The sequence below is a fragment of the Canis aureus genome, chromosome 2 (genome assembly GCF_053574225.1).
Source record: "Canis aureus isolate CA01 chromosome 2, VMU_Caureus_v.1.0, whole genome shotgun sequence".
NCBI classification, from domain to species: domain Eukaryota; kingdom Metazoa; phylum Chordata; class Mammalia; order Carnivora; family Canidae; genus Canis; species Canis aureus.
Window position 1 is genome coordinate 48,317,600 of NC_135612.1, and position 25,366 is coordinate 48,342,965.

At 49.0% G+C, this 25,366-nt stretch overlaps 1 long non-coding RNA gene across 3 annotated transcripts; it reads left to right on the forward strand.

The window, feature by feature from the left end:
• Positions 1-17,317: 17,317 nt before the first annotated feature.
• Positions 17,318-22,244, forward strand: LOC144297252 (uncharacterized). Of its 3 annotated transcripts, XR_013364327.1 has the most exons (5): positions 17,318-17,534; positions 20,040-20,282; positions 20,547-20,606; positions 21,863-21,939; positions 22,044-22,244. It is a non-coding gene; the product is annotated as an uncharacterized LOC144297252 (long non-coding RNA). The 3 variants fall into 3 exon arrangements; XR_013364325.1 differs by lacking the exon at positions 17,318-17,534 and having other exon boundaries at positions 18,814-20,282; XR_013364326.1 differs by lacking the exons at positions 17,318-17,534; positions 20,547-20,606 and having other exon boundaries at positions 18,814-20,282.
• Positions 22,245-25,366: the final 3,122 nt, after the last annotated feature.

The window sequence follows — 25,366 nt, forward strand, 5'->3', positions numbered from 1 at the left end:
TGTGATACCAATGTGATAAGATTAGATGTAGTTTCTGACCAGGAAGATTTTTATTTTTTTCTTGGCTGTAGGCTGGTTCTCAACAGTTCTTACAAAGCCAATGCCAAAGAGTTTAGTTCAAGGAGCCATTACTAGATAGGCAGCGAGGTAAGAAATACAGCTCTTACGTGTTTACTGGAGAGAGCTGTATGGATCTGCTACAAAACAGCACATGGCCAGTACTCTTTCCTGCATTGTGGTTTCTAATCATCCCACTTACATACCTCAAAAGTTTAAAGAAGCATAAGAAATGCAGCCCAATGGGATACCATCTATGGTGCTGGCCCCCAAGGAGAAACAAGGTTAGTTTTTATGTTTCAGATGTATCCTATGTATTGTAGCAAAGACTATTCATGCTATTTATGAGTAAGGGGGCTTTTCTGCTTAGATTCATAATCTGTTTCTAGAAAAACAGCTCATGGCAAAGTATTCTCTTTCCCAATTCTAAACAGGCAAGGCCATTCATTGCCTATGTTAAAAAAAGTCTTAAGATTTAGGTTTTGATACTTAACTTTTTAGTGGAATAAATAGAAATCAAAGATCATTGGAGGAGACCATTTCCCCCAAGCAGACAGAATGAACCACACAAACGGAAGGAGTATAAATGTAGCTGGTTTCAATTTTCTTTTTTTTAATTGAGAGAACCTAATCTTTCCCCTTTAAAAAACCCATTTGAAAGTCCTTCTTAGTTATGTAGAGTAGTAGGAGCAAGCAGTTGTTTTATATGGATTTAGACTCTTAACAGAACCTTCCTTGACTTGTCCTAAGTCTTCTGGATGCAAAGCTAATTAGGTGAGGAGGTAAATCTACTTGCAGAAGAGCTAGGACCTTCTGGGAAAGACTCCAAACCCTAATTCCTGATATCTGAAGTCCTGAGGTCTTTTGGGTTGGATAAAGGTGGGACAAATTCAGGCATTAAAGTATTACTTTGTGAAAAGACTACTGGCCCAGGCTCAATACAAGTAAGGCACAAGGAGAGGGTGAGTTGGGAGAAAGAATGGGATCCTAGCACAGCCAATCAGGCACACTGGATGTGCTTTGGAAATAGCAACTGAGTGCATGTGTGGGTGCATGTGCTTATGTGTATGCTCAAAGCTGGGGCACCCAAGATGGGATTTAACACCAGGGAGGAAGGCCACCTTTTCTTGAAGAAGACTGCAGCCTGCTCAGGGACCAACCAGGGCATCATCACTGCTGGACCAGCTCAAGTCTGGAGACCTTCCACAGGGTCCATGTTCAATGGTGATACCATGTGGTGGTCAGACCCAATACAGAGAGAGAACTGGTTACACTCCACTTTTCTTTTCCGGTGACATTTGAGAGTCACATAGTCCACCATAGGACAATCAGCCAGAGAAGGGCAAGTCAGAGTGGCACCTGTTGAATCCACTTCTGGAAGCCAAACTTTCTGGCCTCCTTTTTTGTCTGATGAGGTGTTTTTCAAGGACTCCCTCTGGAGAAAGGGTGTTGGGCAAGAATTAAAGACTAATACTAAGCTTTGCACATTCTAGGAGTTGAACCGCTGAGCTGCCTGGGGTCCTAGGCAGGCTGCACAACAGATTTCGCTGGGAGTTATCTGCCATTTAGATCCACCCCAAGGAGTGTTGCCTTCCTGCTGTAAATTCCCCCATGATTAGGTGTGCAGCCACAGGTAAGGGGGTATAGGCTATTAAACTGGACACCATGATGGAACTTATGTCTCTGGAGAGATTTCAGAGCACACCCTTACTTGGAGACAAAGGACCCAAGCTTCTTGAGGGGAAAAGACCCAAGCTAGCAGGGCCTCTCTGGGGAGGGGAAGGCACAAAGTGAGTTCAGCTTCCATTTCCGGATTCAGGCTCAAAACCATCCTGGCCTTTCCGAAAACAAATGATAAGACATGTGGAACAGAGAAGGGCCCCCAATAAGCTAACCTAACAGTCAAGGGGCCCAGACTTCCCTGTGCAAGGTTGTCAGTTCTTTGTCGTGTGATTGCTGTGTCTGTCTGGCCAGCCTGGGGCCCGTGGTCTCTGGAAGCCCAGTGACCATTCAGACCCTAAGGGGCTGCTTCTGGTTTGTGTCAACACAGGAGTTATCTGCTGGAGAGGAACCCTTTTAGCTCACATTTTGGAAGATGGGCAGAAATCATTAGCATCAGACTAGTAAATTAAGCTGCGACAAGCAGGAACCAGAAATTTCTAGAGGTCTGTTCTCCACTTTAACCTTCACTATGCTCACAGAACCCTGGGCATTTTTCCCTCCCACCTCTTAGAATTCTAAGTATGAACTTGAGTCCTTATTTCGTGAAGGTCTGTCTCATCGCTCTAGATTAATGCTTTCCTGTGGGTGGAGATCCTGTCGGTCTGCTAGTCACTTTTTATCTTTATGAAGGCATAGGAAATTGAGGTGTCCCCGCGAACTTTTGGGAGACAATCACCTGTTGATATCCAGGCACAGGGTGAGGAGGTGGTGTCTGGGGCCATTTACAGCCACTTCGTTTGGGGTTAAGGGGCCATATGGACTTAGGGCACATGTGCTCAATGGCAGCTTCAAAGCTATCTCTGGAAGGTACACCCCCCTCACTATTAGACTGGACTGTTCATACTTCTAGGCCTTCCTTGTCATGATCAGCTGGGACAGGTGGATAGAGAAAAAGAACAGTGGGGCCTCCCAGGCCCCAGGAGAGTTAGGGCCAGCGAGGGGAGCAGTTGCCATAGCTTAAAGACATCACCCAAATGGATGAGCTTGGCATCTGGTTGAGAGGAAAGCTGGCTGAAGAGAAGGGCAAAGAATAAAGGTGAAATTGGGAGGTCCTGGGGTGAAATCTGAGAACAGTTTCTGCCACCATCTCCGCCATTCCTGCTTTCCTGGTGCTGAGATGAGAGCCCCATCCCTGAGACTCCACAGCCTCATGTTTCATGTGGAGCTGGGGCTCCCAGGTGTCCATGCCCATCAATAAGGTCATGGGCCTTGAGCCTAGGTTCCAGGAAGAATCAGTGTACATCAGCCAAACTTATGAAAGTTTCTTTATGTCAAAGATCCTAATCACCTGCAAACCAAGAAAGAAAGCACTGAAGCTTAAAGTAGAAGCTTAATGGGTGTTTCTGGCTCTCGGGTTTAACTCTCCCCAATGCTGGACTTGAAAGTCCATTATCCCACGCTAACTGGGGATAAGGTAGGGCCTTGGGCCTGGCTCAGACCCACCAGGAAAGACTATGTTGTTTAGACTGTGGTTTGTCTGTTTCTCCTACCGAGTGGCAAGTGTCTGGAGGAGGGATCTGCCATTTGTCCCTTTCTGCATCCCCACAGCCAGCACCCTATACCCACCAGATGCATTTGACCAATGCGCAGGGGATGAAAGTGCCTTCAGAGTGGGAGTCCTTCTAGTGCTGTCACCTGGTTTCTTCTATTCAGGCAAATGTGAAATACAATCATGATATATTGTACAGTGCCAGGGCTATGGCACTGGGCCATGGTGTGTGGACTCCTGTCTCTGTGCTTGACGTGTAGGAGGTAGGAAAAATTGAGTCGTGGGGTGAAGAAAAAGCTGATGGGTTTCAGAAAACCATGGACTGCTAGTGCTAGGAGGGCCCCTTCCAGTCCCCCAAGTTCAAAGACCTCATTTTACATTGGAAGCAACTGTGGCCTGGGGTGGGGGGCGGGGGCTGTGCATTTCCTTAGTCTTGAGCAAGCCATCCTGCAGCTGGGTCCAGTGTGCACTGACACCAGGTGTAGCCAACAGGGGCAGATCCTTGTGACCGGGTAGTCACAGCCTACAATGGCTTCCAAGGCTTATGTGCCTCCCACCAGGTGGGGCCAAATTGGTTTTCACCTCTTCAGGCCCAGGCATAAGGGACTTTGAGAGCCTGAGTCAGCAGAGGCAGCTCATTTTTGGTAGCAGGAGGGCTGCCATTTAAGACCAAAGTACAGAGGGGAAGACACAGGAGGACTTACTCCAGAACACTTTACCCTCCAGAGAACAAGCCCTGGACTGGGGAAGAAGTCCCCAGAGGTCAGGTTGTCCTTCTCTCTGATCATCTTCTGGAGCAACTGCTACCTGCTTCCAACCTTGCCAACTGCTGCCAAGCCTGCCTCCCCCTGCCTGCCCCGTGCCCCCACCAATCTGAGTGGTTCCAGGGCCCACACAGATGCTATTCCAGAGGCAGAGGCAGAGGGCCTGGGCAAGATTTGACAAATCAAAGGGCCTCTTGTACCCATCGAGTGTGAATAGAAATGGCACTTCGGGGGAAACAGCCAGACTCGGGTGTCACAAGAAGTGACCTTGATCTCTGGGTAAAGGTAGACTTTGGCTGTGTGCATGATGAGAAGCAAGAGTAGATAGATGATCAGACCATGGGGAAATAGGATCAGCCTTGTTCCCAGCATAACACGCTTTTCTGTAGAGATCCCTGTCACTCTCCACAACCTACTTGGCAAGAACAAAGGACTGAATCACAAGGAGAGGGAGTGGTAGGGCTCTTGGCCACTCCACTGAGCCAACAGAAAAAGCACTGGGACGGCTTTTAGCACTAATCATTCCCCAAGGACAAGTCAGTGCCAGGGTCCAGGGGTCCTCAGGACCAGAGTCTAGTTGTCCTCTGTGCACCGTGAGGCCCTGCTATGTTTTGGCGGGGGGGTGGGGGTGGGGGGTGTATGGCCTCACCTCGGCTTGGGCCACCTGGTAGAGGGGCAGCTGGTTGCCAACTCTATCAGCTGAGAAACACCAGTATTGCTTAGGGCAGAATGACCCAGGTCCAAGGAAAAAACATTGTCTCATGCCTGAAGAAATGGGGGTGAGAGGTGGAGGAAGATTCGAGAGGGAGGAAGTTGAATACACGACCTGACTCATTCCTCCAGTGGGGTTTTTAAGAGTGCATCAAGAATGTAGCATTTCCATATGACCTGCCTGCAAAGAACTCTTGGGCTGTGCTCGCGAATAATGGCTGATCCCCCACTGGGTCACAGTATCCAGTTCTTCCAAACCAGAAACCTCGATGTCATCTTTGACCCCAGGACAGTCAACAAAATCACATCGGTTGCTACTCCACGGTGCCTTCAAGGTGCCCTTCACTACCTCACGTCCACCTTGCGGTCTCCAGAAGAGTTCCCACCCCAGTGGCTAGGTACCTGAGGTGTGCACAGGCTCCCAGCTGGTCTCCCAGGCTCCAGGCTCAACCTTTCCAGTCCATTCCATGCACCACTGACAAGCGATTCTCCCCCCGCACCCCCCCCCCCGCCCCCACATCAGCACCCTCCTGCTAGGCTCACAAACCTTTGACAGCTTCCCAATGCCCACAGATTAAAGTCCAAACTCTCTAACTTGGTGTGAGTGACCTGTCGGCAGTCCCCTGCCTCCCCCCTCTCTTGCCTTGTCTTTCTTCTGCAGACAGCCTCCATGCCTGTCTCAATGTTCCTTCCACTGTTCCTGAGCACTTTGTGCCCCCCCCCCCGCCTCCCCCTCCCCTCACCATTCCCTTCTCCCTTAAGCATCAAATTTCACTCAGATTTCCTTGAAACCCACCTCTGTAGTCATCCCGCTTTCTTTAGGAATCTTAGGGATGGCTTTGTTCCCTCCTGCTGCCTTCTATGGTTGTCTCTGCCCATCTCTCTCCCCAAAGACACTGTAAATTCCTTGAGGGCATGGATTGGCCTCAGCCTTGACCGATGGGCCTTCAGAAGGCTGCTGTGCCCCAGGACTGGTTCTGGGGGATTGCAACCTGCATTCGGAGAGGGGTGCTTTTTGGATGCGCACTGAAATCCAGTGCAGACTAGAAGAAGCCCAGGTGGAGATGACAGGAGTAGGGAGAAAGGATGAGGGGAAAGAAGAGTCTGGGGTGGCTCCATGTGTTCTTGAGGAACAAGGGGACCCTCTCAGTACCCGTCAACAGGGAATACCAATACTGCCCCAGCCCCAGAGTGTGGCCCAAGCAGCCGTCCCTGTCTCTGGGTGGAGGAGCACTCATCACACGCAGCTGGGCTTCCCGGGAGCCGCGAGGTACCAGGTGGCACGGCTCTGGGTCAGCGGAGAAGCTGGTGTGGCTGGAAATGGTATCGTGGACACAACAGATCCTGTCGCTCTCAGGGGACTGGATGCCGCAGAGCAACAGAGGGCAACCCTCACTATCCAGAGACAAATGGAGAAGAGTGGGGGGGTGCAGATGTGGGTCAGTGGTGGCAGTGCTTCGCCCCCCACCCCCAGGGGCCAGTGGCAATGTGGGGAGGGCCAGAAGATGGCAAATATCTTCTGTCAAAACTAAAAGACTATCGAGTGATTCCTAAGGTCTCACCCTCTTCAAGCTGGAACCAAATGCCGTTCACAGAGGTCCCGAAACCCCAGCCATGCAGGGTGTGGGTGATACCCGACCTCCTCTGGACTCTCAGGGTCATGGATGGCCTCTGTTGCGGAAGGGGTCGTCTGGGTGCAGACAAGGGGTTGGGATCTGAAAGATGAGGTCCTCTGCCTGGCGGGAAGCCAGGGGAGCTAAGCCTGGTCCCGAGGCTGCCGTGCCTACAGCTGTCCTGGGGCTGGGGTGGCACCTTCCCTTCCTCCAGCTCACGCTCACCTCTCCCTGCCCGCTCCCCTCCCACCAGGGCTGCGGGGACCCCAGCTCAGCTGCCGTTCACGCCAGCAAGTCATAAACGGCGGGGAGAGGCGGGTGGGGAGGTTCAGGGAACAAAGCCACGAGAGGGATGCGGGTCAAGCCCTCCCACGCCAAGCCTGGCCCGTCTGACACTTTGCTGGGAGCCCAGCTCCCTACACTGGAGAGCAGCAGGAAGCCTCACAGCCTTCCCACCCTTGGGGGGCAGGTAAGGGGTGGGGGACATAGGGCGGGAGCTCTCAGATCAGTTCAGATCTGGAACTTTCCTTGGTATCCCTTGACAATAAAAGATTGTCAGGGTGTAAGCCAAATGAGACACACCACCTGTTTTACACAGCACTGTTTTTCATACTGTGGGTCGCAGACCATTAGTGGGTTGTGAAATCAATTTAGTGGTTTACAGCCAGCAGTTTAAAACAACAGATCAAAAACAAAACCCTCTGTGTATCGTTTACAGAAAAGGTAAGTGGGTTTCTTCCCTTCAATGGTACATCTATCTATACCTATATCTGTATCTATATTGTAAATATCTGTACTGGGTGGAGATGAAAAATGAATCTATTTCCATGGTTTGAGGGTCAAAAAAATGGAAGAGCATTGGGTTAGGCTAGGATGTCACTGCTGGACCCAGCTGACTCTGAAGGAGCACAGACAGACCAAACCCAAGGCTCAGGTCCTATTGTAGCCTCATGGACCCAACAGCCTGGGATTAGGTGACCACCTTGTTGGGCCCCATCTCGCCTTGAGGTGAGGACATGTGGGGGCCACTGGATGAGCAGGACTGAGACAGAAAAGTCTCCTTTAGAGGACTCTGAGTGTTATCTCTAGCTGTCCAAATATTGTGGCTCTCTATCACTGTGGCTATTCACGTAAGCTTCTGAGATGTACGGACTAGAAAAAGAGCTGAGAAGAACTGGGAGGAACTGGGTAGTGGTGAGGCAGAATGGGAAAACAGGAGTCTGTGGGCAAGTGTCAGCAGCCCTCTGGGTCCTGCTGCTATTTGAGTTAAGGGGACAGGCGGGGACAAGCACGTGTCTCAGCTAAAATAATGAAACCCAAGATCTGCTGGAAGAGTTGGAGGTGCCAGTTCTGGAGACCTCTGTCCTGGCAGATCAACCTCAAAGGGCCCTGCTGGGAGACCCTTAGTGAAAGCACGAGGGGCTGGGGGTGGGAGGTGGACAGGTCCCACCCAACTGCTCAGTTAAACCCGTCACCTCATGAATAAATAAAAATCTTAAAAAAACAAAAACAAAAACAAACCCATCATCTCCGCTAGAAGCAAGCTGCATTGGAGAAAGAGAAAAAGTGTGTAAGACTTTGATCATGCATGGGAAGGAGGCTTCACAAATTAAGGATTAGAGACTAGTGTCCAGGATGCTGAGAGAGAGGAGAAAGAATTTGAATGAGTGTGTGTGTGTGCGTGTGTTTGGGTTGCTGGTGGTGACGGTGCATGGGTAGGAGGATGATGCCCTGTGTGGGGCATCCCTGGATCAGGGTGGTGGGGATGCTACACAAAGACTTGGCATGTTTCACTAAGGAAAAATCCTGTAAGTCTCTAGCACACTACCCTGAATATATACTGCATGCTTAATTGGGATGATTTTACCAACGACTGCAGAATTATTTGTGCTTATTAGCTGCTGTGGAGATGAGAAAGAGGGTGAGTCAAAGTTGGTGCCTGGGGCGTGGGTAGCAGGCAAGAATAACTAAAATTGGGATTCCAGTGTGAAATGAGAGCTCTGGCTTTTGAACCTTAGATATAGTGCATGTGTTCTTTGATTCTTTCAAAACCCCTGGTTCTTTCCCCGCTGAAAACCTTCTTCCCTCATTCTCCCCACCCTTGTACCTTCACATGCCCCCTCCCTGCTTCCCAGGGCTACCCCTACCCATCTTCCAGCTTTCAACACCCCTGGCAAAAGGTAGACAAATTCTCTGGACTAAAAGAAGATAGATGTGGCTCTGGTCTAGTCTAGGCTACTTCCCAGGGCCTGGTCCTGAACCCATGGGAACTTCTGTTTACTCCCATTTGGGAGTAACAAGGAAGGATCCTCACTGGCTCACATTCATTACTGAGATCATGTAAGGCAACAGAAGCTGTCTCTAAGGTGTCTAGCCTGTTATTGTCATTTCCATCAGCCACAGGGACACCCCGAGGTGGCGGTGACTGCTCGGGAGCAGCCATGTCCCACAACTATTTCCACAAGCACTTCGGAGCACTCTTGTTGGCTAGGTGCTATGCCTGGGCTGGGAGGATGCGAGGATGACGGAGGCCAAAACCTTTGCCCTCTAGAAGGGAAGCTTGTCTGGAGTGGGGAAACGTGGAAACAGACATGGGATGGATGGACAGTGCCAACTGGGATGACATCAAGAGTCCAACGGTCTGAAATAGGATTTCACTGTTAGTGTTGCTTTAACATGGGGTGTCCTTTGGAGCTTAGATATCAGTGTGAGTGGGAAACGCTTTCTAGACCCTTGGGAGCATCCCTCAGCTGCCTCAAGTGTGGACTTGACTCAACGAAACTATTTCTTCTGGGCAAAGGATCCCATGGAAAGTGGTTGGAGAAAGGAAACTCACTCAGAAACCACATGGGTTAACATTGGTGGCCTTTTATGAAACAGATCTTAGAAAAATCTGAGACAGCACGTGCCTGCCATCTCTCCCCTCTGGTAGTAGGGTGGAGAGTACTGAAGGACTCAACCAGGATTCTTCATCAATGGTTTGCGTCCCTTTGTCCCAAATTCTGTGCCAAGGATGCCCCAGGGCACCGCAGCCAAGTTCACAAAGAACACCACAGAATATTTGAAAACTTTTGAAGTGAACACAGTGACATTTGCCAGGCGCCATGCTGTAGAGTTGTTCGGACCTGGCTACCTCTTCATGGGACCATCTGGGGGCAAGGCAAAGTATCACTGGGACAATAAGGGCATCTTGAGCCGAGAACGTTCAGCAGCCCTTTAAGGGTTTCGTGTTGCATCCGCATGGACACGATCTGACGGACATGTGGCAATGTGCCCGCTCGCAGACACCCCTTCTGCGTGTCCCCCGCTCAGTTTTATCCCTGGCCAGCTCCTTTGAACTTGCCGTTGCTGATCTGTTTCTATAAAATGGTTGTGTGGTGGTTTGGCAGGAGCTTGATCCTCGTTGACAGCTCCTACCAATGGCTCAGGGCCACAGGCAGCCGGGCCCCCTGCCTCTTGGGCCCAGGAAGAAGCACTTAGCACAGTGGCTAACTGTGTCAGATGGACACGGCAGAGTTGGCCGGGCCCGCCTGTAAGCCGTCGGACAGCGGTGCCTGCAGCCCCTCCCGGCCCTCGTCCTGGGCCTCCCCGCCGCAGATGCCAGCCGGCTGGCTCCCTGCTCGCTCTTCCCTGCCGCCCACCCTGCGGGCCCTGGGGCCGCCTGTCACCCCGGCACCCCTCCTGGGACTGCGCGCTCTGCCTTCTCCGGGCTTCGCTTGACCGTTTGCCTTCAACTGCCGTTGGAATTTTCTCTCTCTAAAATTCTCAGCAGTTGGTGCCCTGGTTCCGCAGCGGCGTGGGCTGGACTGCCAGGCCCCGAGGGCGAGGTCCAGCGCATCGCATCGCCCACCCTGCGGGCACCGGGCAGCCCGCGCGCTGGAAGAGCCCGGGGAGGTTGTGAGGACGCAGTGACGAGCTTAATAAAACTCCGGCGTGGGTTCCGGCCGGTCCAGGCCACCATGCCACACCCTCTCGTCACCGCCTGGTCATTTTCCGGGGGGGCTGTCTCTGCCGTAGCTGAAGAAAAACTTGATGGAGCAGCCTTGGCAGGCCCAGCAGACAAGATTCGTGGCCCGGGGGACTCTGGCCTCCCCGTGTGGCCCCTGTCCTGCCCCCCTCGGGCTCCTGGATCTTTCCAGGCAGACCACCGGTGGAGTACCTCCAGCCCAGCGATGGGGCAGGGCTGCACAGGGATTGATGTGCTGATTCAATAATCATTTTCCCTCCTCAGGGCGACAGAGGAGACCTACATCTCCAGGGTGGAGGTGTCCCCTTCTCCCCATCCCCCCATACCATTTTAGAGATGGACAGAGGCTTGGCCGCCTCCATTTTTTAAGTACCTTAAATATTGGAAAAAAGAAGAAAAATGCCAAAAATTGGTACAAAAAATTGTAGGCGGTATATTCTATTTAAATACTTAATAAAAAAAAGGCTTCAACAACATTCATATAAATATAGTGGTTAGATTGACCCTCATTTGGACAGAAGGTTCACTGTGTACGGTTTGAGGTCCTTTGTGAATGAGATTCAGAATGTATGGCACTCTGGTGCTCTGCTCCCCTTCAGCTCCATGTTAGGTATGGGTGCCCTTGGTGGTGGTGGTGGGTTTCCTCCTGCTGGAGGGTTCCTCCCCACTCCCCTGGGGAGACAAAGGCCTTCAGACCAACCCTGTGCCTCTGGGCTGGGGAGCAGAGCCCTCAGGCTGGCCTGGCCTGGACAGGGAGGGTCTCCCTGCTGGGTTGGGCTGAACATCAAACAGAGGGACATACCTGAGCAGTGTCTAGGACACGGTGCCTCCTTCTCCTGGTATCTCCTCCTCCTCTGATCCTCAGACTCATCACTGGGCCAAGGAACTTCTACAAATGGCTTCTCCTTGGGCCTGTGGTGCTTTCAGACCTAAGAAATAGCTTCACCATTAGGGCCAGCTTTCTGCTGGTTTCCTTCTGTGATGATAGCGGCCATCAGTTCACCCCATGGCATACCTCCGTTGGCCAGGCATTGTGTAAAGAGCTGAAAATACAGTGATTATTCTCCTGGATGGGCTGAAGGTTGATTTGGGAGAAAAGAAGTGTGTGTGAGTCACGTCCACATAACCAAGAATGCTTTACTCCAGTTGTGACCAAACCACAGTGGAGGGGCCGTCCACCCAGTGCTGGGGTTCCTGAGAAGGCTCTGGAACAGAGGGAGCCTGAGCTGAATCCTGATGAGGAAAGGACATAGCCAGGCCTGGAGTGGGCTGTGAGAGAATCCAAGGGATGGGGGCACCCAGCTTGGGCCAAGGCAGAGTGTAACAGAGCCAAGGGTGGAGAAATTGGGGATGCTGAGTATTGAGGGAGCAAGTGGGAGGTGGGTGTAGAGAGGGAATGAGAAGGTGGGGGTCTCATCCTGTAGAAACTGGCGAGCAGCAGGAAAGCGAGGGGACCTGGTGGGTGTTTTGGGTGAAACTCTTTGCTGCAATCTGCAGGGACAGGTCTAAGTGAGAGCATGAGTGCAGGCCTTGGCAGTGGACGGGGCAGCAGATGAAGCCCTAAGTGAGGGGCTGGCGAAGGGCAGGGTAGGGCTCAGTGGGAGGAGATGGGTGATTGTATATGTAGGGGTGGCCCCTGGGGATAAGCCACTGCCTAAGGAAGGAACAGAATTGGTAGGTGGGGAAGAGAATCGGGAGGTGGGGTGACCATGACAAGGTGTCTTGTGGCCTCAGGTGGGGTTGGGGGGATGGGAGTGTGGTCAGACCAGGCTAACCCTGGGCATCAACACTTACGGGGTTTCTGTCATAAGAGCCAAGGAGGGAGGCAGCTGGGAGGGTGAGAGGAACAGGGGGAGAGGAGAGATCCCTGGGGACAGGTGCGTCAGGGACAGGCCGAGGAGCCGGGTGATGGCAGGGGGCCAGAATCGGAGGGAGGAGAGCTTGGTGGAGAACCCAGAGGGCACGGTGGGTGGGCTGTCCCTCATATGCCCACTCAGACAGTCTGTCCCACCAGCCAGGGCAAGAGCTCTCAGGGCTGGTATCCCCCTACAGTGCCTGCCTCACACTGTGCCTGACACACAGTAGGTACTAAATTATTGTTCAGTCCCCTGAATGAAACATAGCACAGAGCCCCGTGAGAGGAGGGCTGAGAACATCCAGTGGATCCGGCAGTGGAGGCATTTCTGGGGGAGAGCTGAGAGCGGAAGCCAGATTTCAGCCGAGCAAGAGAGGGATGGAGGAGGCCAATTTTTTGGGTGGAGGTGGGTTAGGTGATGGGTGAGGAAATAGAAGACAAGTCTCTCTATTCTTTCTAGCAGCTTGGCCATGACAGGAAGGAGAGAGAGTGCAAGACTATTGGTTGAAGCATTTTTTGGAAATTAAAAATAACTTCTATTGGCTTCCCCTGTGCCCCCAAACACTGCCTGTTGCTTATAGAAACGCTAGGATAACGAAGCAAAAATATAAAAATCACCTGTGATTCCATCCACTGGCAATGTATACTGTTGAGCCTTGGAGTCATTTCCTGACTTTTTTGTTGTTTTTTAGTAGTAATAGTATCACACAGTACGTTCTTATTTTGCATCATACCCTCTTCCCGTACTATTTCTTGAATGCCTTCTTCTGTCTGAGCTATTTTTCTTCCAAAACGTCCTTTAAAATTCTACCTAAATGGTCCAAATGGTTTAAAACACGAAAGATACAAAAGTGATCACTTGCCTCTGAGCTGCTCACTCTCTTTGCCCTGGAGGCAACTGGTATGCCAATAAGGGTATTACCTCCAAACTGGTGTCTCCATGCTATTCCAGTGCATGCATATTTCAAAATTTGTTTACATAACTTCTCCTCTTAGATATTTAGACGTTACCTCGTTTTATTTTGCTATCGTGTATAAGGCTATAATGAACATTCTTCTAGCTAAATCCTTGCACACATACCTTATTTTCTTAGAACTACGTTTCCAAAAGTGGAATTTCTGGGTCAGGACGTAGAACCACAACAGAAAGCTTGCAATGCCAGCTTTTACAAAACTCCAAGGAAATCAATGTTCGTTGATGGTCATGCTGTAGAGCATGAGAACATTCCTCTCCCCCCCACTTCCCGACCCTCCTCCATCTGTCGTATCCACACTCACTTCCTCCACTCAGTGGGTGAAAGCTTTGCGTGAGAGCCCCCAGCCGTTGTTGCTGCGAGCTGCATTTTAGGAGAAACAAATGGCACCATGGGGGACAGTCGAGGGGCCAGGTGTTGCAAGGGCAGTCCCAAGTTTGGGAAGCGCTGGAGAAAAAATAGGACTAAGTCAAGACACAGGTGGCTGCATGGTCAGTGAGCCCCAAGCCCGGGGACGAGGCCCTTCATTCTCAGAATTTTCAGAAACTCCCTGACCATGAGGAGCGGGAAGCTTTGAGAGAACTGGAGGAACCTGTAGGCGAGGTCCAGGGACAACTGGTACATGGGCTGGGCTTCTGTTTGTTCTCCTCCTTTTAAGAGGCAATACTGCGGGTTCTTTACTGACAGCATCTGGGTGCACTGGGAGGGTTTCCAGGAACAGGGTGGAGGGGGGTGAATGGTCTTTTGAGTGAGTGCAATCCCCCTCTCCCTAGACTTTGCCCCTGACATAGGCTTTGAGGGGAAAGCATGTGTCCTTGTGCCCCCAGATGCAGGGCTGCATGATTCCTGATTGCAGAAAGGAGGCGGAGGGCTGCTTGCAACATGTGCCAGCTAGAGCACTGAGGAAACCTGCCATTGCCTCATTGATCTGTTCCCAGCCTTGCAAAATCGGCACTGGAGGGGAAAGCGGGCTGTTGGAGGGGCTGTATATCCTTTTGCATTCACCCTGCCTTAGAGACTCTCTGGAAAGTCCCTGCTTCTACCATGCTGCCCCCAAAGGGAGTTGCTTCTCTTTGGCCTTTTTTTTTTTTTTTTCCCCACACTGGGGACGCCAGGCCATTTTCCAGACTAGAGTTTTCTTTCTTTCTTTTTTTTCCCCCAAAAGAGATACAAAGAAATAATATAATTTGGTTTACAGTATGAAGTTACTTGTCTTGGGTTAGGATTGCTGGAGGTTGCCCTGCCTGGCTGCCAGCTTGACTCCTCAGTTTCTGAGGCCACATTTAACCCCTGCCCACCCCCCACCCAACGCACCTACCCTCAAGGACTGTCAGCTCCCTTGAAATTCACACCCCAGGGAGCTGGCCAAGGTTGCAAGTCCTCAATCTCTGCAAATTTGGAGTAGGATCTTGCTGCTGCAGCTCACTTGTTCCCCGGTTATTCTCGTGGATAAGTCTTTTCAAATACTGATTTTTTTTTTCTCTTCTCTGAGGCCCTGCTTTTTGTCTCAGGCACCATTTCCAGAGCCTGCACCCCAGCTAGGTTCTATATTGGTCTCTGCATTGAGGGTACCAGGGCTGCTATAACCAGTTAGCACAAACCAGGTGGCTTAAAACAACAGAAATGTATTATCTCACAGTTCTGTAAGCCAGAAGTCAGAAGTCAGGGTGTCAGCCAGGTTGGTTCGTTCCAGAGGCTCTGAGAGAGAGAACATTCCATGCCCCTCCTCTCTCTCCTAGCTCCTGGTAGCTGCTGTCCACCCTTGGCTTTCCTTGGTTTGTGGATACGTCACTCCAGCCTCTGCCTCTGTCTTTATATGGTGTTTTCCTCTCTGTATGTGTCTTTAGGTGTCCTCTCTTCCTCCTATAAAGACAAGAGTCACTGGATTTAGGTCCCATCCCATCCAGTATGATCTCATCTTAGCTAATTACATTTGCAAAGACCCTATTTCCAAATAAGGTCACATTTTGAGGTTCTGGGTGCCCATGGACTTTTGAGGATCACCAGTCTACCCACCACACTGTCTCGGTCTTCAGACCCTTCCATCCACCAATCCACTCCACACACCTTGTCAGAGCCATTTTTCTCAAACTGCGCTTAGCAGGAGAACAGAACCCTCCCTCTGAAACCTCCAGTGACTTCCCACTGCCAACAGAGTAAAGTCCTATCTCCTTAGCTCGGCTTTATATGACTCCCCCTAGTCTGGTCCCAGCTTTTTTTTTCACATCCTTTTCCCCACTGTCCTACACACACTCTGCAGTCTCGTATGCCATGGCACGTGCTGGAGGGGCTCTCGCTTCCTGCTCAGGCCTCTGTCCCTTGCCTAGATGCTCTCCTTCTCAAGCATCCAAGTCATGTTAAAACTTTTTACTCTGATAAGGACATGGCTAGCCGGTCGAGGTCACAGGCTCAGCTCTACCCACAGACTGGCTTGATGTGATGAGCCACCGCCCCACTCTTCACCACCCCTCAGTGTGGAGCGATGCTACTCTCTGCCGGAGTGGCATTTTTACCCAAAGAGGAGCCCATGTCTTATACTTCTTTGTGTCCTTGGATTTGAAAATGATGTACTGAGTCTTGTGGCTTCTTGGCTGATGACTCTGGGTGCTGCTGCTGTGAGCACACGAGGGATTTAGACCCCAAGTGACTGGGATGCTCATGGTTCAGCGCTTTGACTCCATGCCTGCAACCCTGCGATGTGTGACACAGATGAAGAGCTCTATGCTGAGATGAAATGAGGGGAAGGAGACAATGGCTGCTGCTTTGAGAGTCCAGGGCAGTGGTCTTTCAAAGGAAGAGACAACGGGCAGAACGGTGCAGGACCGTTCCCTGGGGCTGGGTGCCGAGGGGCACAAGGCTCAGTGGGAAGAGCTGTAGCCCTAGCCAGTATCCAGCGGGTACCCTCCTCTGGCCTCCCTGCTGGGGGGCTGGCGAGCAAGATGGCTTGATGGGGGTAGGGCTGGGGAGGGAGGTAAAAAGGAGACCTAGAGCGCAGTGAACAGCAGAGCTTCCAACTCCTTTCACTATCAGATTTCACGGATACTCCGAAAACTTGAAAGTAACAAGGAGGTTTTCACTCCAATGCTTGATGCTAGTGTCTTTTTCTAGCCTCTCCTAAGTGGCAGTGATCGACCATTGGCAACTGGCTCTTCCATTTCTCTTCCAAAGCACTGGGTCTCTCTGGAGACACATGAGAAACGTAGTTCATCTGGAAGCAGGTTCCTCTAAACTTTCATGGCTCCTGTACTCTGTCTTTTCCCTTCTGCTTATGCCTCAGTTGCATCAAAACCCCACAGGCATTGTCTCTGGGGATCAAGAAGTGACCCACTCAAAAAAGAATATGGTGGAGGTGTAAATAATTGGAGAGTTTGGGCAGATGCTCAAGGTGTGAGTGGCAGGCCAAGCCCTCTGACCTGTGACAATCTGCATTTCAGGTACCAGGATGTTTTGTAACATCAAAATCGTAGAAACCACCAGGGCCCTTTCTTGCTGGGTCTTGGCAATACTCCTTCATGTTGTAGGTTTAGAAACTGAGGCTAAAGAAAATAACACGAGGCGAGGAAGAATGCCTGCCCCTGGAAATGTTTATGGACAGCTTGTAATAGTAGCTCTGCTCCTTACTCTGTTGACTCCTAACTCCTCATGCACGGTTTCACCTGGTTGGGTTCAGAAAATATCTATGTTATTGTAAAAAAGCAGTAAACCCTTGCTTCCATTAAACAATTATATTTTCTTAGACATCTCATCTAAAAGGTTTGCCAGTTTTCTTCCTGACAAATTGCCAATTTGGCCATTTCGGCAGCCAACATGCTACAAAGGGGATGGATTTAGTCAAATTTCCTTTGTCAGTTAAGTATTTTGTGCAGCATATTTGCTTCCAGGTTCTAAAGGCAATTTTGCTCAGGTTCAAATAAAACAAAAAACCCCAATCAAACAAAGAAGAATGACCCAAGTTTGAGTTATTCTTGTCCGTATACATAAAGAATATACATGAGTTTGAAATGTTTTGAGAATCAGGAAAAGGAAAAGGATGATTGTGCTCTTAAGCAGTGATTTTATTTTACTGCTCCCTGATACTGGAATTTACCATCTACCTGGGACAAAAGTACAAAGAACATTTGACACAATGTAAAACATGAAAAGATCTTTCAGTGGGTTAGTGTCCCTGTTGTGACTCAGAATTATTCATTAGATTTTTTTTTTTAAAAGAATGCACGTGCCTAGGCAGGCTCCATAGCATAGCCCAGTGCCATTGCTCTACCCTAGGAGGTTGAAGCCCATGTAGTCCATGAACATCGCTCTCTTGCCAATAGCTGTTTCCATCAATGGGGGCTGGGCTGATCCAACTCTAGTCTTATTTCCAAAACATCCAAGGATTCTAGGTAGTTGCTTCTGTGTTTCTTTTTCCAACTAGACAGTGAATTCCTTGAGGGAAAGGATGATGTCCACTTGGCTTTGCATCTGTAGGGACCAGCTCAGTAATTGGCTCATAAAAACACTGATAAAACACAGTAAATTTTTAATGAAGTAATTAAAAAAAAAAAGCAAGGTCCTCTATAAATGTAGGACATTATACGCCTCTATTTTGAATGTTTGGTAGGAGTTTGCCCCAGGATTGGGACCCTGACTCCTAGCGGTGCTGCTACCTGGGGATCCAGGACTTAGAGAGGAGATGGAATTCTGATGGAAAGGGTAAAGCTAATGGGAAATTGGGGCATGGATGTTAGGGACCTACAGCAGCTGTAACAAATTACACCAAGATGAGTGGGTTAAAACAACACAAACTTACCATCTTAACTGTTTTGGAAGTCAGAAGTTCAAAGTGGATTTCCCCTGGGCTAAAATCTAGGTGTTGGCAGGGCTGTGTTCCTTCCAGAGGCTCTAGAGAAGAAGAGTTTTCTTGCCTTTTTCTAGGAGACCCCCACATCCCTTGACTCATGGTCCCTTCCTCCACCTTCAAAGCTAGCATCTTCAAATCTCTTTCTGATTCTGACCCTGACCCTACTCCTGCCTCCCTCTTTCAACTTATAAGGACACTTGAGATTACACTAGGCTCAACCAGATAATCAAGGATAACTTCCCTATCTCGAGGTTACCTGATTAGCAGCCTAAATTCCATCTAAGATGTCCATGTAACTCCCTCTTTCCATGTAACATATTCACAGGTTCTGGGGAGTAAGGCATGGAGGGCTTCTGGCGGGGAGGCATTATTCTGTCTACCACAGAAGGACACTTGGGGGTCATAGAGTCCAGTGTCCTCGTGCTACTCTTGAGGAAACTCGAGCTCACAGAGTTCCTATGAATTCCAACTGTTTCCTCCATGGGAGGGTAATCTTCTGAGGCCAAATCATCTGCACCTAGAGCCCTAAGCCAGACTCAGTGGGAGGCCACTGGCTTTCTCTTCCTCCAGGTCTTCCTTCTACACCTGTGCCTCGTCGCTTTCCTGCCCTGTCTGGGCGGCGAGGGGGGGGGGGATTGCCAAGGTGTGTGTGTGTGTGTGTGTGTGTGTGTGTGTGTGTGTTGGGAGGTATGGTACACCTGACCCATGTCCAGACTGAATGCAGAGTGGTCATTTCATGGGGTCAGAAAATGGATTGGACCCATCCATAAGAGCCCTGTCATTTTGGCAGAAGTGTGAGCTCTTACAGCTGCCAGGTACCTAATTGGGGCGTTGAGCTCTGGGAGCAAGGGCCCCAAGAGTCTGAAATCCTGGAATTTCCTTCCTAGGGCATCCACAAGGGGAGAGAAAGAGGGTGATCCCCAACTGATTGGTTTACAACTGACAGTGATATTGTTGCCAGGAGAGCTGCTATGGGTTTCTCAGCCTGGAGACTGTTGGGCCAGGGCCAGTTCCTGGCAAAAGAGAGTTCCTGCTGCTGAGTGTCCTTTGAGGAAATTCTGGTGATTCTGGCATCAGTGTTCAAGTTTATGGCAGTAGGTAGTCCAGGAGGCACAAGAGCAGGTCTCCCTTCAAGGTCAGGGCCAGAGGAGAAGACACAGGAGGACTTACTGCGTGAGACATCTACTTGGAAAGAGCAAATCATGATCTGGGGGAGCAGATGACCAGGGGAGGGGCTCAGGTCTTGTTCTTAGAGTCTCCTCCTTCCATGTCATTCCATTCTATGTTGAAGGCTACCCTACCCCCTTTACCCTTACCATATAACAAGAGCTGGAAACCCAACAAGATCTTGGCCTTTGGCCAAGGACATGAGGGCCTAAGGACCTTGCTTGGAAAGTGAATTTCTCAGAACTCTGGGAACTTGCCAGTCTTGGGAGGAAGGTGGGGTGATGCTGAAGGGTGGGTAGACAGGACCACTGAGCAAGGCAGGCCAGGCATCTGGAGGAGGCTGATGTGGTTCTGTGAAGCACACAGGGGCCAAAGTGTGTGCCTGGGAAAGTCACCTCAGTGTGGGACTCCAGAGCCCCCCTCCATCCCTAGTGGCTGATAGGCGGTGAGAAGAACCCTGACCTGATCCCCAGAGGTGGCAGTAAAGAGAGAAAGTGCCTACCACCCAGGCAAGAGGCCAAGTCCTGGTGTTCAAGCGCCAGGGGATGTTGAGATGACCATGAGCGTTTCTTCATTGAGAGAAAGTCTCTAGCCTGATATGGACCATAAGCCCTAGCATCCACAAAAGAGACAGAGCTTAGGGCCCAAAAAGGCAGAGGAAGCTTGCAGGAAAATGTGTGTGGATGAACCCAGGGACAACACTTGGAAATGGGCCTGAGATTTGGCTGAGGCTGAGGCTGGTTGCTCTGTTGATTATGGTAGTCAAGGACGACAGAGGGTTGAGGGGCAGGAGGTGCTTCTGAGGAGACAAGGAAGAACGAGGAGGGGGTATTCATCAGCCTGAGGGACATTTCTTTTGTGGCTCGGTCGGAGTGACCAGGGATGCTCACCAGGCAGTGAGGATGGAGCCCAGCGATGGAGCCTGGCCTCCACAACGGTGCTGAAAACCTGCCAGCCCTGGGGAGGAGAGAGGCTTGATACACTTTGTCTACACCTCCAGCTGCAGACAAGATGGCAGGGCGCCTGCCTTTCCCAAGGAGAGTCAGTTGAGAAGCATAGGAGCCATTGCCCCTAGGGCAGCCCCTGGTTCCTACCTGCCTGGGCCTTCGACAGGCTCTCAGAGGTGAGCCCTTCTAGTGGAAATGAATCCTAAAGAAAGGACAGATTGCCACCCTGTAAGCTCCCTGGACTTGTAGCCACCTGAGGCTCCCGTGCCCTTTCAGAGGCTCAGTAGCAGCTACTTGGTGCCTTGCCGGGCTCCTCTGTCAGCGGTTCCTGGCATGGGAAGGCTGAGAACTAAGATTCTCCTTTGGGAACTTGGTGTTTGGCCCGAAAGTATGCAGTGACCTATGATGGCTCTTTCTTTTTCTCTTGGGGCTCCTGACAGCCTCTGAGATGGGCAAACTGGCATAAGAGAACTCAGCAGAAATGGAGGGAAAAGTGAGAGGTAAGGTTTCTGGCTGTAATGAGACTATGAGGGGGGCAGCCTCTAAGACCCTCTTCCTGGTAGATGAGAGCTGGAGGGCCCTGGAAAGCCCACCAAGGAACCCCACGGCCTCTGGGCAAAGGGCGGCCCCTTTGGGACTGATGAGTTCATCTGTATTTGTGTGTTTCTCAGAGGGACCCTGGCTGGCCACTCCGGTGTCACTGCCTGTGAGTGGAGACTGGATCTTGAGCAGAGAATGTCTGCAGGTCCTGGCCTGGCACAAGGAGAATCTCCAAAGTTAGGGGATGAAGTTGAGCATTTCTGGGAGCTGGAGTGGGCCTGGCTGAGACATCCCAGTGGTTAGCATGGTGCTATCAAGTTATGTCTGGTCTCCTGTGAACTAAGAACTTATGAGAAAGAATTCATTTCTAGAATTTCTGTCCCCAAAGCACGAGTTAAATATCCTGGTTTTTCACCCAGTTATAGGCACAGGGGCTTGATAATGGTCATCAGGTGGTATGTTTGAGAACCTGGTCTGCCAAGACCAGCATCACTATTTTAAAGTTCTAGCATGTATCCAACTGGCTATTGTTTTAGATAAGCTCAAGTATGGTTTGTCAAGGTCTATAACGTAGCCATCAGGATCATTTGTAACCACATCACACGTACAGATTCACTTGGGAGGTGAAGCCACTGTCACTGGATTCAGCATTTTCAATCCAGAGCAGCTTGTGTAAAAAGGCAGAGGGTAGCCGTTAAGCACATGGACTCTGAGCCCTACTACCTGGGCTTGGGTCCCTACTTGGCCTCTGTGACCACAGACAAATGCTTTATTCTTCCTGTTCCTTGGTTTTCTCATCTGTAAAATGGGGCTGAATCATAGGATTGCTGTGAAGGTTAAATGAGTTAATAGATGTGAAACGTTAGCACTGTGCTTGACGGGGCTGAGGACTCCTTGTTAATGACTAATTATTATCCCTAATTTTATTTCAGTTCTTAAAAACTGTATTCCCTTTGTGGGATTCTATAGTTTTTTTTTTTAAGGAAAATTTACTCCTTTTCCCTGACCTGACAGCATGCCTGGGAAACAAGATGGTTTGTTTTGGGACAGATGATTCTGGCAAGACGTTAGGGATAATACATGGGAATGGAATTTTTCAGTATCTTTTAATCAATACTCAGCATTAAGCCCTGTGCCCTTTATGACAGTGTGAACTTGGTAAATGGTCGATAAATCATTTCAGTACATTCACCAAATCATTTTTGGTTGTTTCTAGGTCCAGAGTCTGGGAAAAATGTCATTGGAGAGTAGCTAGCATGGAGATCCTACAGTTTCCCTCCCTCTACTGTTCAGGTATCCTCTGGAGCTGGGAAACTGGCATATAAAAATAAGATTTTAAAGCTGCAATGGAGTATATTCTGTTTCTTTCAAAATTCTTTTCACATCCTCCCTGGCAGAGAGGCCCACCTGTTCTCCTATCAACAGTGAAGGATATACTAGCATCGTATAGAGCCTGAGGTCTGTGCTGAGAGCCTGATGGTTGGAGCCACTTCCCTGCCTGTCTCTTCCAATTGATGGGATAGTGTCTATAAAAATGTCTTGAAAGTATGAAAAGTGGCAAATTTGCCTTCACAATAAACAGAACTTAATGTAACATATTTCAAAATTTTAAATCTCAATGAACAAAAGCTATCTCTAATGCTTTCTTTTTCAGGGCAAATTTCTTGGCATTTACACACCTTAAATGTTTTACTATGATCCTGGGGGGGGGGTTGTTATCATAATAAAGAAGCTTTCATTTATATAAATCTTTTGATATATTTGCATCTAACAACTCATTGTACCTCACCCCCAAGAGAGGTGGGGTGTGGGTGTGGAACAGAGGTCCTTATCTTGCGGCTTGCAAATGGAACCTGTTAGATTCCCTCCCCTAACCCGCAACTCCCCATCCTCCCAAACCCTGGGCTGTTAGGTGCTCCTTTGAATGGAGAGATACAGGGAGGACAACTTCTGAGCTTCTGATGGCTGGAGGAGGGGAGGACCTTAGGGTCCTGTGCAAAAACTGGCCAAGACCCAGTCTGTCCTGGGATGTCCTCTCCCTGAGTTAATTGTGAGAAACAGACTCTGCTTCTCTAGTGTCCCAAATGGATGTTGGGTGGCAGCGGGGACACGGGACAACAGTTGAAGCTGTGGAGACAGGCTTGTTTATTTTAAAGGAGACTAGAGTGGAATAAGAAAAGAGAGTCCCATCCAGATGATAGTAAACATGATAATGGCTTTTGAGTGCTTATTACCTACCTGGTGCTGGCTACCCAGTGCTCTCATTGGGTATTGATTTCTTAAGTCGCAAACCCAGGTGATTACGGAACACTTCCTACAACTCAATTTGTATCTAGAGCTCTCATTTTGTTGAATAGTGGAAACTTCATTCATGATCATTCAGCCACTCTGAGTTTTCTGAGCATGCTTGGGATGTAGCAGCTTTATTCCTTCACAGCCTATCACCCTTGTCTCTAGGGATTTGCCCCTGAGATCTGAGAGCCTTAACAGTCATTGGGGCTGGGGAATGACCAGGGAGAGGGGAGTGGTAGTTTTGGGAGCTATTCCCCTGGGTCCCAACCCTGACAAATTTGAGATGCCTGTGGGCCTTCTCCCTGCCACTTCTGTCTGTGATCATCTTGGCTTCCCCCTCCTAAACTTTATGAGATGTCAGGCCCTCTGTGTCCATTTCAGCCCTTGGACAGTATTGCTTTGGGCCTGTGGGCATGTTCTCTGGCCTGACTACTTGCCTTGGTCCCCAGGAGCCCATGTGGGCTTTGGGTCACTCTTACTGTGCTCTCAGCTTAGGTGCTGGCCTTGCCCTGGCAATACCCTTGCCCTCCAAGGTGTAGATGTGGTAGAGGCAGGAATAGGGATACTTCTAGCAAGGTTATTCCAAAACTATTTTTATGCCAGGACTCGGCCTTCCAATCCGTTCTCCAAAGACCGTGTTTGGTTTCTCTTTGCACCTTGTCCCTAATAACTCAGCCCTGAAGGCAGTTAAGTGGCCACTGCCCAAAGAAGAGAAGGAGTGGAGGACAATGTTGTGTTGCTTGCACTTTCTCATGGCCTCGACTATTCTCATGTGTTTGCCACATGCTGGTTCTGTGACCAGCAAAGTGGAGGTACACACAGAGGGAGGTCGTTTGTCCCCTAGCACGAGCTGGTAAATGGCAGACATTTGGTAAATGGTAGAAACATGAGTTTCTTCGCTCAAGCTCCTAGTCTGCTTGGCACCCCAAACCCTGATCTCTACAATGAATGCATTCATGGGGGAGGGGTCTCTTTTAGGGCCAATATTGCAGGGTCTTGAGCTTTTCCTTATTCTTCAGTGCTCCTTTAAAAGTAATGATTTTTTAACAGCTAGAAGTGTGTACCTCTTAATTTATTTTGCCCACAGCCACCAGTTTGTATTTATGAGTGTTTGTTTTTTTTTTTATCATGTTTTGCTTCTTTGGGTCCACATATAAGTGAAATTATATGATATATATCTTTCTCTGTCTGACTTATTTCACTTAGCAGAACACCCTCTAGGTCCAACCATGTTGTTGCAAATGGCAAGAACTCATTCTTTTCTATGGCTGATCAGTATTCCATTGTATATACACACATATATATACCACATCTCCTTTATCCATTCATCTATGGATAAACACTGGGTTGCTTCTATATCTTGGCCATTGTAAATAATGATGCAATAAACGTAAGACTGCATATATTGTTTTGAATTAATGTTTTCATTTCCTTTGGATATATTCCCCAAAATGGAATTGCTGGATCTTACAGTACTTTTATTTTTAATTTTTTGAAGAACCTCCATATTGTTTTCCATAGTGGCTGCATCAATTTACATTCCCACCAACTGCATGGGGGTTCCTTTTTCTCCATAACCTCACAAACACTTGTTATTTCTTGTCTTTTTAATTCTAGTCATTCTGACAGGTATGAGGTGATATCTCATTGTGGTTTTGATTTGCATCTCCCTGATAAGCGATGTTTAGCACCTTTTAATGTGTCTGTTGGCCGTCTGTATGTCTTCTTTGAAAAAAAAAATGTCTAGTTGGGCCCTCTGCCCACTTTTTAATCAAATTGTCTGTTTGCTTTTGGTGTTGAATTTTAGAAGTTCTTTATATATTGTGGATATTAACTCCTTATCAGATATATTTATCATTTATCATTTGCAAATATCTTCTCCATTCACTACTTTTTTTTTGTTTTGTTGATGGTTTCCTTCATTGTGTAAAAGCATTTTATTTTGATGTATAAAAGTAAATTTAATGATTACATTAAAAATCAATTCTCTATAGATTTTCTTAGGAATTTAAAAACACACCTCAAAGGATTCAGAAGTCCCAGAAATCCTCTGTGTGCACCCTCTGGTTAGGCCTGCCTTTCCTGAAGTAACTGAATTCAAGTTAATAAATGATTTTCTATCCATTCTGTGGTGTTGTGACTTAGTTACTAATTTTTGTAGTATTACTTCCTACTCTTCAAATGCATTGTTGTTAGTTTATATAAGTTTCTATGGGCTAGACTTGGAACCTTAACACAACCAATTGCATTATTTTTTGGGGGAAAATGTGTTCTGATTACTTCATCCAAGGTATAGACATCTTTTTAGAACTCAATCCAGTTTTTGGTAGGAAACTTCTTTTATTCTGATATTAAATATCTGAAAATTGTTTCTCTGGCACACAGTTTGAGAAAAATGTGATATATATATATATATATATATATATAT